The sequence below is a fragment of the Arachis hypogaea genome, chromosome 17 (genome assembly GCF_003086295.3).
Source record: "Arachis hypogaea cultivar Tifrunner chromosome 17, arahy.Tifrunner.gnm2.J5K5, whole genome shotgun sequence".
Taxonomy (NCBI): domain Eukaryota; kingdom Viridiplantae; phylum Streptophyta; class Magnoliopsida; order Fabales; family Fabaceae; genus Arachis; species Arachis hypogaea.
In genome coordinates, this window is record NC_092052.1 from 50,579,648 (window position 1) to 50,585,647 (window position 6,000).

General features: G+C 34.6%; 1 non-coding gene across 1 annotated transcript; it reads right to left on the bottom strand.

Moving 5' to 3' along the window:
- Positions 1-5,672: 5,672 nt before the first annotated feature.
- On the bottom strand, positions 5,673-5,776 carry LOC112767542 (small nucleolar RNA R71). The gene has a single exon (XR_003184984.1). It is a non-coding gene; the product is annotated as a small nucleolar RNA R71 (small nucleolar RNA).
- Positions 5,777-6,000: the final 224 nt, after the last annotated feature.

Below are 6,000 nucleotides of genomic sequence, written 5' to 3' on the forward strand. Positions count from 1 at the left end.
AAACCGAAAGTTCTCTTTTACTTTAGACAAACATGAATATACATATATACAAAATTTCTTACACAAGTAACTTACAAATATTATATACATACAATTCATATAAATATTATCCCTCTTACAAAAATATCATGATAAAAGTGAGGGGAGAAACTATGACCAATATATCCAAACAAAATAGCACAATGAAATCAGCAAAACTTCACATAGCTTCCTCGTCTGTCTTGAGAAGAGAAGTCTGTAGGGGGTTGAAAACATCGTCCTCGCAGATTTTCAGTAGAGGGTTTAAGAATTGTCATAAGAGAATACTAATAAAAAGTAGAATGAATTTTAAAAGCAAAGATCATCATTCGTTTTATGAACCTTTTCAAACGACAACAATTAATTATCCAAAATTCAAAGTTCTCTTCTTTAATTATAAGAATTTGAAAACTCAAAAAATATCTCAACATAATCAAGTACGGTCTCCGATCCAATACAAAATCAAGTCACAACCTCCAACCCAAAATATAAACAAATCACCACTCGGTCTCAAAACAGAATCAATCACAGGCATAAACAATACAAGGCAAACATAATCAGAGAAGAGTTACACCAAGTACCACTATTAACAGTTAGACAGAATTTATCAAATAGAAAAATCAAAACACTTAAGCACGCCTAAACAATAGCAAACAAATGCAGTATGATGCATGCCTGTCCTACTAGCAGTGAGCTCACGTGTCGGTTATATTGCCAAAACCAGACACATCCGGTAGCTAACCCGAATATCATCTCTCAACACGAAGGGAATCCTCAACCTTCCAATCAGAGAGAGACTGTGACGTAACAATAGAGAATCCTCAACCTAACTCGTTCATACCACAGCCAGAAATTGAATCAAAGAGAATCCTCAACCTTCTCCATTCAATTCCTCGATGTAACAAGAGAGGAAATCCTCAACCCCGCTTGCCCACCGCAACAAGATAGGAAATCCTCAACTTCAACTTGTCTATCGCAGTAAGAGAGAGAATCCTCAATCTCAACTTGCCTATTTGTGAGCGGACAAAGCCACCATCCTCACCACATCAATCCAAATCATAGTTCCATCAAACATAATCAAACATTACCTAGATCATAATCATGACCACAATTCTTTATAATCATATTTCAATCAAATATAATCTTAATCATAACCAAAAATTGAATTACTAATACAGAATTGAATCAAAGGGAATTCTCAACCTTCTATCCAACTCCGGGATGCGATAAGAGAGGAAATCCTCAACCTCAACTTGTCTATTGCAGCAAAAGAGAGAATCCTCAATCTCAACTTGCCTATTCTCAAAACCCTTTGATTAATAATTAATTAACTTTTTGAATCTTTAACCAAACAAATGAATCTCTTTTTGTTGTTACTCAAAACTAAATAAGTAAATCATGAACCCATTTCTCAAATTAACCAAATCGAAAGTCTCAAATTAACTTCAATAATCCATCTTAAGTTTCAACATTTGAATTCAATTGCTTTCGAAAACTACTAAAAACTTTCAAAGCTTTTCCCCCAAGGACCCAAAACATAATTATTTTCTTAAATCAATCTGATGAGCGGATAATTTATACGCTTTTTGGCATTGTTTTTACATAGTTTTTAGTATGATTTAGTTAATTTTTAGTATATTTTTATTAGTTTTTAAATAAAAATCACATTTCTGGACTTTACTATGAGTTTGTATATTTTTCTGTGATTTCAGGTATTTTCTGACTGAAATTGAGGGACTTGAGCAAAAATCAGATTCAGAGGTTGAAGAAGGACTGCAGATGCTATTGGATTCTGACCTCCCTGCACTCAAAGTGGATTTTCTGGAGCTACAGAAGTCCAAATGACGCGCTCTCAATTGCGTTGGAAAGTAGACATCCAGGGCTTTCCAGCAATATATAATAGTCCATACTTTGCCCGATTTTAGATGACGTAAACTGGCATTCAACGCCAGCTCTCTGCCCTATTCTGAAGTTAAACGCCAGAAACAGGTTGCAAAGCAGAGTTAAACGCTAGAAACAAGTTACAAACTGGTGTTTTAACTCCAAGGAAGACCTCTACACATGAAAGCTTCAATGCTTAGCCTAAGCACACACCAAGTGGGCCTGGAAGTGGATTTCTACATCATTTACTCATTTCTGTAACCCTAGTAACTAGTTTAGTATAAATAGAACTTTTTACTATCATGTTAAACGGCTGATCTTTGATTAGTTTTATGCTATCTTAGACCTTTATGGGGGCTGGCCATTCGGCCATGCCTGGACTTTCATCACTTATGTATTTTCAACGGTAGAGTTTCTACACACCATAGATTAAGGTGTGGAGCTCTGCTGTTCCTCATGAATTAATGCAAAGTACTATTGTTTTTCTATTCAACTCAAGCCTATTTCTTCTCTAAGATATACACTCGTTCTTCAACCTGACGAATGTGATGATCCGTGACACTCATCATCATTCTCACCTATGAATGCGTGCCTAAAAACCACTTCCGTTCTACTTGCAATAGCTTGAGTGCGTATCTCTTAGCCTTCTGGTTCATGACGCATGGTTGCCTCGCCTGACAACCGAGCCTTCCATTCCATGAGACCAGAGTCTTCGTGGTATAGGCTAGAATTATTGGCGGCCATTATTGAGATCCGGAAAGTCTAAACCTTGTCTGTGGTATTCCGAGTAGGATCTGGGAAGGGATGGCTGTGACGAGCTTCAAACTCGCGAGTGCTGGGCGTAGTGACAGACGCAAAAAGATTACTGAATCCTATTCCAGTATGATCGAGAACCGACAGATGATTAGCCATGCGGTGACAGCGCATTTTGGACCATTTTCACTGAGAGGACGGGATGTAGCCATTGACAACGGTGATGCCCAACATAAGCTTGCCATGGAAAGGAGTATGAGGGGTTGGATGAAGACAATAGGAAAGCAGAGGATCAGAAGGGACAAAAGCATCTCCATTCGCTTATCTGAAATTCTCACTAATGAATTACATAAGTATCTCTATCCCATTTTATATTTTAATTATATTTTAACTATCAATTCACCATAACCATTTGAATCCGCCTGACTGAGATTTGCAAGGTGACCATAGCTTGCTTCAAGCCGACAATCTCCGTGGGATCGACCCTTACTCACGTAAGGTTTATTACTTGGACGACTCAGTGCACTTGCTGGTTAGTTGTGCGAAGTTGTGACAAAGAACTAAAATTATGAACGTGCGTATAAAGTTTTTGACGGCGTTACCAAGGAATGAACGATCACGATTTCTGCGCACCAAGTTTTTGGCACCGTTGCCGGGGATTATTCGAGTTTGGACAACTGACGGTTCATCTTGTTGCTCAGATTAGGTAATTTTATTTTAATTTTAATCTTTTTGTTTTTATTATTCTTATTTTCGAAAAAAAAAGAAATTTTATTATGTTCTTCAGAATTTTTAAGAATGAATTCTAGGGTTTCTTCATTATCTGTTGAAGCCTGGCTGGCTGTCAAGCCATGTCTAAATTTTTGGACTGAGGCTTCCACTTATCATGGCAAGAGCCCTTGGACTCTCATCTAATCAGCTGCTATATGCCTGATTTGTATCTGCTGAAGCTTGGTTGGCCATTGGCCATGTCTAGTGTTTTGGACCGGAGCTTTCACTGAAAGCTTGGCTGGCTAGTGAGCCATGTCTAATTCCTGGACCGGAGCTTTATACTAACATTGCATGATTCCTGGAATTCTCATTAAAAATTTTGAAATCCCTATTTTTCTTTTTCCAATTAATTTTTGAAAAACCAAAAAAAAAAATTATAAAACCAAAAAACCAAAAATAATTTGATGTTTCTTGTTTGAGTCTAGTGTCAAGTCATAAGTTTGGTGTCAATTGCATGTTTATATCTTTCTTGCATTTTTCGAAAATTCAGGCATTGCATTCTTCATGATCTTCAAGTTGTTCTTGATGAATCCTCTTATTTGATCTTCATATTTTCTTGTTGTGTGTTGCATCTTGTTTTTCATATGCATTCTTGCATTCATAGTGTCAAACAAATTAAAAATTTCTAAGTTTGGTGTCTTGCATGTTTTTTTTTTCTTAAAAAATTTTCAAAAATAAGTTCTTGGTGTTCATCTTGACATTCAAAGTGTTCTTGGTGTTCATCTTGACATTCATAGTGTTCTTGCATGCATCATTTATTTTGATCCAACATTTTCATGCATTGAGTCTTTTTGATGTTTTTCTCTCTCATCATTAAAATTCAAAAATAAAAAATATCTTTTCCCTTTTTCACTCATAAAATTCGAAAATTTGAGTTGACTTTTTCAAAAATTTTTAAAATCTAGTTGTTTCTTATGAGTCAAATCAAATTTTCAATTTAAAAAATTCTATCTTTTTCAAATCTTTTTCAAAAATCAAATCTTTTTCATTTTTCTTTCATATTTTCGAAAATTCAAATTGACTTTCAAAAATTTTTTTCTTATTTTATTTCATAATTTCAAATACTTTATTAACAATTAATGTGATTGATTAAAAAATTTTAAAGTTTGTTACTTGCCTATTAAGAAAGGTTCAATCTTTAAACTCTAGAATCATATCTTTTTAGTTTCTTGTTGGTCAAGTAATCAACTTTAATTTTCAAAATCAAATCTTTTTAAATTTCTTTTTCAAATCTTTTTCAAAATAAATTTCAATCACATCTTTTCAAAATCAATTTCAAAATCTTTTCTAACCTCTTATCTTTTCAAAAATTGATTTTCAAATCTTTTTCAATTAACTACTTGACTTTTTGTTTAATTTTAAAAGTTTACTATTTCAATCATATCTTTTTCAAAAACTACCTAACTAATTTTCTCTCTCTAATTTTCGAAAATCACCTCCCTCTTTTTCAAAAATCTTTTTAATTAATTAATTGCTTCTTCTAACTTTTTTGAATACTAATTAATAAATAAAATAAAAACAAAAATATTTCTCTTTTTTTCTTCTTTTAATTTTCAAAATTCTCTCTCCCTCATCTCTTTCTAATTATTTTATTTATCTACTAATACTTCTCTTATTCTTAAAAATTCAAACCCTCTCCCTCTTTCTGTGTTCAAATTCTTTTTCTTCTCTTCTACTCACATAAAGGAACCTCTTTATTGTAGCAAAGAGGATCCCTATTATTTTCTGTTCTCTTCTTTTTCATATGAGCAGGAATAAGGACAAGAACATTCTTGTTGAAGCTGATCCTGAACCTGAAAGGACTTTGAAAAGGAAGCTAAGGGAAGCTAAAGCACAACTCTCTGGAGAAAATCTGACAGAAAATTTCGAAAAAGAAGGAGACATGGCCGAAAATAATAACAATGCAAGGAAGATGCTTGGTGACTTTACTGTACCAAATTCCAACTTACATGGAAGAAGCATCTCAATCCCTGCCATTGGAGCAAACAATTTTGAGCTAAAACCTCAATTAGTTTCTCTGATGCAACAGAATTGCAAGTTTCATGGACTTCCATCAGAAGATCCTTTTCAGTTCTTAACTGAATTCTTACAAATCTGCGATACTGTTAAGACCAATGGGGTTGATCCTGAGGTCTACAAGCTTATTCTTTTCCCGTTTGCTGTAAGAGACAGAGCTAGAATATGATTGGACTCTCAACCTAAAGATAGTGGCTTTCTTAGCCAAGTTCTTTCCTCCTCAAAAGCTTAGCAAGCTTAGAGTGGATGTTCAAACTTTCAAACAGAAAGAAGGTGAATCCCTCTATGAAGCTTGGGAGAGATACAAGGAACTGACCAAAAAGTGTCCCTCTGACTTGCTTTCAGAATAGACCATCCTGGATATATTCTATGATGGTCTGTTTGAGTTATCAAAGATGTCATTGGACCATCCTGCAGGTGGATCCATTCACCTAAAGAAAACACCTGTAGAAGCTCAGGAACTCATTGACATGGTTGCAAATAACCAGTTCATGTACACTTCTGAAAGGAATCCTGTGAGTAATGGGACGCCTTAGAGGAAGGGAGTTCTTGAAATTGATA